Below are 12,652 nucleotides of genomic sequence, written 5' to 3' on the forward strand. Positions count from 1 at the left end.
TCTATGCATGATTCTACAAATGAAGTAAACTAGATTATAAGATGACAAGGTTAGTAGCAATACTATCCTAACATGATATACTAGTTAATGATTTAAGCTAATGATAAGGGAAATACTCTAAAATGTTTATTAGATTCATTCCTATTACAAAGAGAAGCTATATGTATTGATAAATTTGAGCATAAATGAGATACTAAAAGCTTTTATGGATCCTTAAAATGGAGGAATGAGAGCTCTATTTATAGTGAAAATAGGGCAATGGATGGTCAAGATTGGAGGAGTTAATCAAGGGTCAAGATTGAAAGTTATCAATCCATGTTTACAATTTTCACCGATGAAATGGTGACAATTGTCAACATAAAACTACTTGAGAGGAGATGTAAGAAGAATTAAATGCTTGAGAAGACCTCATGGTTACCTTAGAAGTTAAGGGTTAAGGTTAGGTTAGGGTTATCCAATGGATAAAGCTTTTACCCAAGGGATAAACTCTTGTGCAAAGGTTAAAGGGATAACCATGGTCAAAGCAATAAATGCTTGATGAGACCCCTGGGTTAGATGAGGGTTAAGTTAGTCAAAAAGTCTCTAACCATGCCACTAAGGGTTAGTTAACCATTAATGGTTTGAAGACTTTGGGGAAAAATTTGTAAGAGTCCTTCCAAATTTGGGGGTATTCAACAAGTTAGATTGTTGAAGGCATAAAGGCTTTAATGCCTTTTGAAGACTTTACTCCAAATTTGAGAAGTGGCCTCCTCAAATTTAGGGAAAAGGGATAATGAATGGGTTTGGGTTAATTGATTAGGATTAGATGGATTCTAGAAGAATTCAGGAAGGGGATTAGGACGCAAGTGGGAGATGTAGGAAAATGCAAGTGGGTGAGGAATAATAGGATTAATTAAAATAAATTGCTTTATTTCAATTTGGTTGCAAGTTGGGAAATTAAATAAATTAGATTTATTTAATTTGGGTAAACTATTAATTAAATGTAAATTTAATTTAAAAAGTAGGGAGAAGGGATTTAATTAAATAAAATGATTTATTCAATTAAATGACATAAAGGGCTTAAGCAAATTTAACTAAATAAATTGAATAATTTATTTAATTAAATAGAAGAATGTGGGTGATTTAATTAAATTAGATTTAAATAAATAAAGGAATGAGAATAAAATGAACATTGAATATTCATTTAGGAATATGGTCATTTTTATACATCTATAGTTTTTAATGGGTATTCAGAAACAAATTGAATGAAGACGATGAAGTTGTGTGAAATAAAGATAGACTGGTCTACAAAGGGTATTCACAACAAAAAGGAATTGATTATGAGGAGACTTTTGCCCCAGTTGCTAGACTTGAAGCTGTTAGACTTTGCTTGCTTATGTTGATTATAAAGATTTCAAGGTATATCAAATGGATGTCAAATCAACCTTTTTAAATGGTGATCTAGAGGAAGAAGTATACATTGAACAACCTAATGGATTTTCACTATCAGATGATGGAGACATGGTATGTAAGTTGAAGAAAGTCCTTTATGGATTGAAACAAGATCCTAGAGCCTGGTATGCTAGATTAGACAAATACTTGTTGAAATTGGGATTTACTAAAGGTGTTGTTGACAGTAATCTGTATTTCAAGATTGTAAATGGTAACATCTTAATTTTTTAAGTCTTTGATGTTGATATTATCTTTGGTAGTGATGATGACTTGAGCATGAAGTTTGCCAATGATATGCAGAAAGAATTGTAAATGTCTATGATTAGTGAGATGAAATTCTTCTAAGGCTTGCAGATTGCATAGACAAGAAAAGGTATATTCATATCTCAAACCAAGTATGTGAAGGAATTGCTAAAGAATTTTGGATTAGATGACTCCAAACCAGTTAGAACTCTTATGGTGACTGGTTGTAAATTGTCCAAGAATGATGAATCTCTGAAAGCTAATCAGAGTTTGTATAGATATATGGCTGGTGGACTACTATATCTTACTCAGACTAGGCCTAACATTATGCATGTTGTGTGTATGGCTACTAGATATCAAGCTGATCCAAAGGAGAGTCATGTCACTATTGTTAAGGGGATATTTAGATATCTAAAGGGAACTGTGGATTATGGTTTATTGTACCCAAGGAATGATGATTTCATGTTGTGTGCCTACACTGATGCAGATTGGGTTGGTGATGTAGATGATCAAAAGAGAACTATTGGTGGAGCATTCTTTTTAGGTAAGAAGTTGGTGTCATGGGCTAGCAAGAAACGAGATTCAATGTCCTTATCTACTATTGAAGTTGAGTACATTGTTGTTGCTAGTAATTGCACTCAGGTGGTTTGGATGAAGCAAATGTTGAAAGATATCAAAGTTAATCATGATGAGCCTATTGTTATATACTGCGATAATTCCATTGCTATCAACATGTCAAAGAATCACGTGCAAAATTCAAAGACTAAACATGTGTCGATCAAATATCATTACTTGAGAGAGCAAGTCAGTGAAGGAAAGGTGAAGCTTGAGTATGTATCTACAAAGGAACAAATTGTTGATATTTTTACAAAGCCTTTGCCTGCAGATACATTTGTCTATTTGAGAGACAAGTTAGGAGTATCCACCCCTCCTGATGAGAACTAGATGCATTAAGTTGCATCGATCTAATGGAATTTAGAGCCTTATTCTTTTATTTGGATTAATGAGTTGGTGTTGCTCCTCTGCTAGAGCAGTCTATGTTTTAGGGGGAGAGATTCAAGTTTCTGTGTTTTAGGGGGAGAGATTCAAGTTTCTGTTTTGGGGGAGAATAAGTTTGGTTATTGGATTTGAGTTCTTTGGCATTGTTGTCAAAGGGGGAGAGAGATCATGTGAAAAACCGCTTTATCTATATTGATCTTAGGGGGAGTATGTCGGTGATATCTTCTTTCTTTGCATTGACTATTTTTCACATTCATATGTTGCCATCAATGCCAAAGGGGAAGATTGTTGGAGATTATTGGATATGGTTGGTCATTGTTGATGCTAGGATATGTTGTTTTCATTGGTGTCAACATATTCCTGTGATTTATTCTTGTGTGATTGGGAATATTTTTTGATCCAGTTTTGTAGTTTGGTTTTGTTGATCACTATTTTGCAGAGGTTGATATTTCCTCCAATATATTCCGGTGTGATCAGATCTTGTACTAAGACTTTGGGATATTGTTTGGGATGATCTTGTGTATATTTATTTCAGATGGTTTGTGATTTGGTGCTCCACAAGTTATCTTTCTTCGTGAGAGTTGCTGATTGGTTGTGTTCTTGAGCTTTTAGAAGTTGATCGATGAAGATTTGATAGATGGTGTTGGTGCAACTATTCTGAATGGTTTTCATGTGCGTGCTGGTGTTTCCTAGTCATGAAGTATTTTTTTTGGCAATTTACATTGATCGATGTGTGAGTTTTTGGTAGTTTTCATCAACCGGTATTGATTTTCGTGTTATGTGGTATTTATGGTGGTGTAGCATGTTGCGATTGATCTTGGCATGATTTCCAATGGAGTTGATCATTTGGGAATTTGATTTAGGACGATACTATGCTGTGAAAATAATTATATTGATCTGATGGTCAAGCTTTCTATCATGTGATGTAATTTTATAATTGAGGGTTGAGGGTTAGGTTTTAGCTGACCTTGTTATCAAGGTTGATGAACTATTTATATAGGTGAGTTATTCATTTACTTTTGGTGTTGATGTTGTCTCTGCATTATCAGAGAGATATTTGTGTGTGAACAAGTGATTTATCATTCGTTATTGAGTTTGAGGTGAGATTAGTGTTGCAAAGCAAACAATTGTGCTCAGCTGGAACCGTAATCAGGGATTTGGACATGCTATTCTTTTAGTTCACTTCTTCCAGATTGTAATCTGAATTATATTGTAAGTCAGTGAGACTTCCTTAAGGGTTGTAGCCTTTCAGGCAAATATCTTGTAAGTGGTGAGCTCTAGGCAGTGTGCCTAAATGCATGTGCATTCCCCATTGTAATATTTTCACATACTACTGCAGAGTATCATCTTACTATGGGTAGGTTCCCACTGTCGTTTTTCCCTTTATCAAGTTTTCCACGTCAAAAATCTTGGTGTTGTGTGTTGTGTTGTTAATTTACTTATATGTTCATTGTTGTAATCTATCAGATCTATTATTGTACTTAAAGTTTTATATTTTGGTGAAGACTGATTCACCCCCTCCTCTTTTAGTCTTCCTTCTTGGTTGTTGCTAACAGGTGGTCCTTCCAAACTTAATGAAATAGGTAAAGTTAAAAGCACCCCATGTCAAAATGGAGGCAATTGATTTAACCTTAACCTTTGAAGGCTTAAACTAAGGAGCATACAAATGGAGTACCAATTTGTTTAGCAAAGTAGCAAGATATGGCAAATTTTTTGACAACTTGAGAGAGATTTGGGGTTTTTGAATAAAACTCTACTTAGAAAAAGGAAGTGTTTCTAGCAGGAAGGAGTCCCTGCCTACATTTGATGTAGAGCCCATTTCCCAAATGGACACTACTCCAGTATTAGAACAAACAACAACCTCTTTTCCTTTGTTGAGACAAATATTAGGATTATCAATGTTATCATCCTAGTGAGCAATGCTTTGCTATGACTATTTACAATGCTTTAAGGAATGTCCAGAAAGATGACAATTCTGACAAACATTACAAAGACCCTCCAAAAACAATTTTTGAAACCAAAGACCCAAAGAATATTTGATCAAGATTTTTTTGGGAATATCTTTATCCATGTTTATCATGACACAAACCCTAACCAACAGGAGATGGTTGCAAAAAAAATCCATATCATGTTCCAGAAAATACCCAATCTATTTAGCCAAAATTTCTACAATGAAAGGTTCTCTAAACTCCAAAGCAAGAGACCGGAGTTGTATCCAAAATGGAACAAACCTAATGCAATGATTGCGGGGATTAAAATTAGGAGACCATGCTTGCATGTGTAAACTAGAACCTTTAAAAAAACATGATTTAATAGCAAACATATCATCTTTAGCTTGAGAGGAAGAGAAAAACACAATGAAAAACCCTAACCCTTTATCAATGTAGAATACTTGGTTCTCTCCATGCCACTAATAAAAAACCCATGATTTTAAATCTAAGATTTGGGGAGTGAAAACCCAAAACTTACAAATAAGAGCCATACTTTTGAGATCTTGTATCTGAGATGAGATCAACTCATTTGATAGGAAGACTTTTGGAATTCAAGACTTGTGATAATTATCTCTAAAATGTCTTCGGGGAACAAAAGAGATCCACTACTGCTATTGCTCCCAAAATTTCCAATTGAAGGCAATCTGGCGATTTAGAAATCAAAATGTTGTTGGGAAAAGTGGAAGGATAAGAAGCAACAACACCCTTAGAACTAAGCTTACTGAGATTCACAAAGAATTTGCAATGATCAATCTGAATATTATTAGGGAAAGTTTTATGAAGCGAGATATTATTTCAAGACGTGAGAAAATCATTAGGAGTCAATTCACAAATATCAAAGATAGGCTAAGGAGTTTTAACCAACCTTCGTGGCCCCCAAGGTTGATGTGTTAGTTTGTTCTTCACCTGATTCACAATGTTTGGAAGCTTCACAGTCGACCTCGAGGGGCGAGCCCACTTCTGCCCGCCCTCATGGAATTCAAAATTAGTACCATTTGGAGTCTTCAATGGGAAATGTGGTGCTCCACCCATTTTCTTCCCTTTTTTTGATTTGTACACTATTTGATCGACAATAATTAATATAGTAGGTCATATAACTAGCCACCACATATACAAGTGGTCCTATATGATATACAACATAAATATATCTAAAGGGAGCCAAGAACAACTTCTCAAGATAATTCCTCCAAGCTTCCAGACTCTATTGATTGACTAGGGAATACATTGAAATCATCATTAGAGGAATTCTCTTTCCTCCTCATCCATCAGTCAAGGAAACTAATTATGCATATATAATCCAGAAGTGTGCAACATTACAACGCTAGTGATTATCATTGGTTAATTAATTCTCTTTTAACCCATACATAGCACAAATCCAAATGCCTCAAATATATGGAATGTAATTTGTAACACAATCTCAACAACATGCACATGTGTCAAACAATTACTCTAATACAATAATGATTTCACAACACATCCTTTCTAGAATCTAATATTTACACATATAAATACAAGAACATAAACATGCCAAATATGATAATAAACTTCACAAATCCTTTCAACCCTATTATGTTCAACTTAGTACAACATATATATGACCATGAGAAACATCCAAAGGAACCACTATTTGTATACTATAAAAATTTATCATCAAGTGACACCATATATCTTACTAGGAAACCCATTCTCAAGGTAGGATAACATGTATCCCATACTAGGCATTCTAACCTTGGAACGACACAAAAATTCAACATACATATAAAAACAATTGAAGTACATAAAACATTAAAAAAAAATATCATACAACAACATACAAAGCAAGCATTCATAGCTCAAATACACACGCGACACACATACATCATATACATGTAAGACAAACGCACATGAAACAAGTACACAATATAAACACAAAATTATTGCGCATCATATAAGACAAGACCTTAAAAACAATTATAGACATAAGTAAAAGTACATAAGGACTCCTCACATAAAAAACACACTTGGTCCCTCCAACCTACCAAGGGGGCATATCCCAACTATGCAATGTACTTAACTATCACTACCTCATACAAGATACTAAGGTTAATTATACCAACAATAGAGCACCCCTACCCCAAGGTAGGAATAACATGCTTGTCAATACAACAATCTGCAAGACTTATCTCAAAGATATACTAACTAATAGAAGTAAAAAGCAGTCAATAATGCATAAACATCATGTGGACCATTTGCCAATGAGAGCACTAGAGATAAATTGTGATGTAATGCATATAAAAAGAAAGAGAAAGCTTGAAAATATTGCCCCTTTCTCAAGGGGACAATATTTCAATATGTTGAGACTAGAGTAGAGAATATTATGACATGACATATCCATCTACCTAACAAGGATATCTAATATTTCCTACTCCAATCCAATTACCTCCAATAGAAGTCAAATATATCAAACATCATATCCCATAAGATAGATTAGGTGTCAAGAAGTTTCAAGATAACTCTCATAAACTAATACTCATATGACCACTTACCTACTCTCTTAAGTAGACACTCTACTTTGCAATATACATTCCATACTTTCCATTGGAACCCAGGAGATAGATCTCTCACATATTCTATTCTTTTGGATAGATTGTTACTTTCATGAGTATAACCATGAACCAATAGGTGTTACAAAAAAAAGGCTAAGCTCCCAATGAGACAATACAGCACAAACCCAAGTGAGATTTACATGAACGCAAATAAGATAATCTCATATATATACAACCAAAGAAAGAATGATACATCATAAGTTAGTGATATTTGACCTTTCACAAAGTCAAAATAGAGTCATACAGACACTCAGTAATAGTAAGAACCTTTTGTATTCCATTGATAAATTAGTCTACAATGTAATTTTTGGGATATAACACACTTTATAGACACCTATCATGTTTTTAAAAAAATTATCAAGTTTTAGACACATCAAATTTTAAAGACATTTATCAAGTTTTGGACACATGCACTTTTTGAGTCACTTACCAAGTTTTTATGACTACAACACGAGCACTAGTGTCCTAGTGTTAATGATTTTCTAAAATTCAAAACCTAGATAAAAAATAGAGACCTTCCTACGGATTTTGAAACACAATTTTAGTTTATCAACAAGGTAAAATAGATAAATAACCAAACAAGCTTTTGTAGGAGTTTAACAACATAAAATTCCCTCTTGTTTACAATCTCATAATTCATACAATTTTAATAATTGTAAATAAGCATTGAATTAGTACAACATCCACTTAAAACTTCATCTAAAAAGGTTTTACTAGATAGATAGCTAGTAATTGGGTTATCAATCCCAATTTATTTAAAAAAAGAGTACTATCACTCAAATTCAATACATAGTAGAATATTTACACAAATAATACTCATGGATTACTCTTTAATGAATGAATGAAGGTCCTCCATAAGATTAAGTTATATTTCCACTAAGAATCCCTAACAAGGTCTTCCTATTCAAATCCTTCCAAACCAAAAATCAAATAATTTCATCTTGTACAGATATGGTGTCAACATACTATGTTGTCATTGATTCCAACCCTTAGTGTATTGTGTTGTTATTAATGCTTACACTTGAATGTTGATGGTATGTTGGACATCATGCCTTGTTTACTAAGGTGGTATTTTGTATTTCTTGTCAGCAAAAGTGAGTAATCATGATATCATATTAAGATGAGGATTAAAATTATGATGATAAATTGAACATGATGGTGATGGTCACTAGCAAGCTATAAACTATTGTGCTCTCTCTTATTGCTCCTGAGTAATGAGTTGAGGTTACCAAAAAAAATTCGTCTCTGCATATTATTAAAAGAATGAGAATGTAGGAAGTTGTATTGTTGACTATTTGGGAGAATGCTTCACATTTCTCTACATTTTAATATATGGACTTACGGTTTGGAAATTAGCTTGTATGATGTATATGTCTCTCTTCAGAGCACTAGAGTTGTCATAAATGGTTCTGGTAATTATACTATGTAGATAGTTTGGTTGTCTTGTCCTCGTTTTTGGCTGTCACAAAAACAAGATAACCCCTACAAAATTTTTCTAATTTGTATCTCCTGTGCTCTGAGCACACTTTTAGAGGTAATCTCTATTCTCCCTCCTCTATGATTTAGAACCCTCGATTATTGATTCAGAGGATCTAATCCTTTTTGGGGTCTTTTAAGTTAGTTTTGTGTTTTGCTCTAAATCAGGGTTACAAGCCCGAATTATTATACTTCTCTTCAAAAAAATTTAGTCTGGTGCAAATCAGGTTTGTAACCCCGATTTACACCAATTCATAGCCATGTCTTTCATGTCAAGTGCAAGTCAGAGTTATAACCCTGACCTACACCTAAAGCCTTAGAATTCCTATTTTTGGTGCAAGGCGGGGTTGTAACCCCGACTTACACCAAGTCCTCCTATTTCTAGTGCAAGGCGGGGTTGTAACCCCAACTTGCACCAAGCTCACCCATTTTGGTGTAGATCGGGGCCATAATCCCAACCTACACCGAGTCCATTGAAAATGGTGCATGCAAGGGTATAACCCCAACCTTCACCAAGGTCTTACCTAATAGTGTAAATCGAAAGTATAACCTCGATCTACATCGAGTCCTTTCCCAATGATGCATGTCAAGGGTGTAGATGGAGTAAATGGGAAACTAGATCGTGGATTTAGCTCCTTCCAACATCCAACAATTGAGGTAGCCTGGTAAACATGCACGCAAATCACACAAATCAAACTATGCTAGACACAAACACACACATGCAAAACTAACATTAATCTCCATTGCCATCCTATCCTTCAAGGTCTTATTTTGTAGATGGGTGCTCTCAAAAGCACTTAATAAAATAAGATGTGAAGTAATGGACTATGAAAATAAGATATGTCAAAATGAAAGAAAGATGAAAGCAAAAATTTGTGGATGCAAGAATATGGGTGCACAATAACAGATTTTGAATGCAAAAAGTCGTGGATCCCAAAATGGGAGAGGGGCTCTACTTAAATAGGCATCCTCGGGTGAATCTAGATTATGGGATGAATGTGGGATAAATAATAAGGCTTGAAATTTTTAATCCCACATGCATGAGGTGAATGAAAATGGGTAGAGGAGAAAGGATAAATGAATAGTGGAAATGCTTATGCATGTATTTGTAAAAATGGATAGATAATATTATTATTATTATTATTCAATATATAGATGATAGGTGATAGAATAATAATAATATTAAATGATAAATGGAATATGAGATAATAATAATATTAATAATGGATAAATGATAATATAGATATTATTGATGATATATAATAATATTAATGAATTAATGATGGATAAATAATAATATTTAATGGATAATATTTGATGGAATAATGCATGAAAATGAAGTCGATCCACCTGGGATTAAGATGACAAATCTTATGTGTCTATAAGAGGTATAACCTCAACCTACACCATTCCCTTTGCATTTTTTTACGAGTGCTAGGAGTAGGTACAATTGGGGTTATAACCCCAATTCGCATCAGAGACCAATTTATTTCCTTTGTCTTTTGCATAAGTACAAATCGGACTTATAAGTTCGATATGCACCTATATGATTGTTGACCCCTCCCTAAATGCAAATCGGACTTATAAGTCTGAAATTCACTTCATGACCCCCTTTTCTTCATTTTTGTCCAACTCTAAGAATTCTTCTTGAACCCATTTCTGCAACTCCACTCCAAATGTCGGATTCAGCACATTGGGACCAAATAACTCTAAAATGCAGGCTACCTTGCAACAATATGAAGATTTTCTGAAGAAGGATGATCATAATAAAGATGTGTCTCTAGACACTTAGTCATTTTTATGCATCTCTAGCCTAGTGTCATTTTGTAATTTCAATTGACACCTCAAGTGTCATTTTATATCCATGTTTTTTCATCTAGAATGTGCACGTGTCCTAAGTCAAATCGAACTCTACTTTTAACTTAGTCACAAATTAGTTGTAACTTTCCTAGTTTATGTTGTACCTCTTCTCTATATATCAGAGGTTTCTCATTGTAATTATTATTAAGAATTTTTAACATATATGCCAAAACTTTGCCAAAGTGAAGAGCAAAAGTGAAACTTTGTGTTCCTATTGTGATTTTACAAACTTAATGAAATAAGAAGAAAGCTTTGGCATCCAAACTTTGTGTTGGATTCATTGTGATTTATGGTGAGAGTTTTCTTATGTCATTCTTGTTGTAAATTCTTAGTTTGCTCAAGTAAAGGTGTTGTAGAGGGAATATTGTTAAAGAGTAGAAACAATTGTTGGTTTGTGGACTTTGTGCCATATTTCAACTCTTGTGAATAGAATTAGGAATTAGTGAATGTGATATCATTTTGAAGACTTTGAGATTCATATTGGTATTTCAAGATAAAAGTTAGTTGAATTATAATAAGATAACATTTCAAAGACTTTGTGCTTTGTTTTGTCATCTTGATAGAAGGAGATAATAACTATAAGACTCTGAGCTTCATATTATTATTTCAAGAAAAGATTATCAAAATTTGTGATAGGATAACAAGATAAAGACTTTGTGCTTTACTATGTTGTCTTAGTACACAATTGTGGGCTACATAAGTTATTTGTAAAAGGTTGATAGGATCATAGTGGTTGCAAGTCTTTGAGCTTGAACACTATTTTCTCATCCCAAAGAAGCAATGGGGGACTTTGTGCCTTCATGGAAACTTTACTTATTTACTTATTTGTATTTGATCATTCTTATATTTTGGGATAATTCGTAACATTGAAAGTGTAAGAATTATTATTGCTCTATATTGTCAATTATTTCCTAAAGAAAGAGGAGAGAATAACATCTATTCTAAAAAAGAGGATAGGATAATGCACCACCCAAGTTTAGATTATGAATCAAAATTTGTATCTTGTTTTAGGAATATAGAGTAATAAGTTAAAGGGGGAGCCTTCCCTTAGAAATTATGAGAGATTTAATCTCACACACTATGTTTGAAACCACAATTTTGTAAACTTAACTAGTTTGCAAAATTTTCAACCAATAGGTTGTATGCCAAACCAATCTAGGAAATGCTCTGCATTGCTTTACATTTATGTGTTTGCTCCTACGATTCAGTGGTCATGCTTATGTTGTTTGTGCAATGTATCAATTCAAGGTTGAAGTATTGAATTGTACCACAAATATAATTGTTAACATTCTATCTCAAGATTGTGATTTCTATCTTACCAAGAATGAAGTGTTTTGTATATGATTTCTTGTGCCACCTTAATTTGGCATGACAATATGAAAAGAGTGTATGGGAATGTTGTTGAATTTTCTAGAAAGTCTCTATGTAGTCTACATATTAGATTTTGATCTCTATGTGGTCACATGTTGTCTGATTTTGATATTCTAGGAGATTTATGATTGTTTATCTTATGGGTATGTGCAGGATCATGAGGGGCCAAAAATGTGGCAATGGGGAAAAAAACCATTTTAAACTTTGCCAAACACGCCAAAATCCGCTTTGACTTTTTGTATGGATTGGCCAAAATTTGAATTTGGTTTGGTAATACCAAACCAAAACGGATAACGAATATCCGTTTTGTGACATCATTATTTTGATCTCATATTTTTCCAAATTGGATATCCATTTTTCTCAACATATAAAACATACTTTAGTAAAATGGGCATAATTTTTGCGTTTCTAATCAAAATTTTGGTCCTTTACAGGCATTGGAAAGGTAATTCGAAAACCTATCAAATGGATAGGGTAATTTTATTATATTGTAGACCAAAAATTAATTATAATTATATGAAGCTAATCCTTCATTTTTAAAACTTTAAATACTCACAAATTTTGGATACAAAGTCTCTTTTTTTTTCCTATCACCTCCTTTATCTATCACTTGTATATCTATACTTCTACAAATATATTTTATGTATCTCTTCCTTCTCTACTTATCTCACTCCTTTTCTCATCACATATAGATAT

This window comes from Cryptomeria japonica, chromosome 4, assembly GCF_030272615.1.
Source record: "Cryptomeria japonica chromosome 4, Sugi_1.0, whole genome shotgun sequence".
Taxonomy (NCBI): domain Eukaryota; kingdom Viridiplantae; phylum Streptophyta; class Pinopsida; order Cupressales; family Cupressaceae; genus Cryptomeria; species Cryptomeria japonica.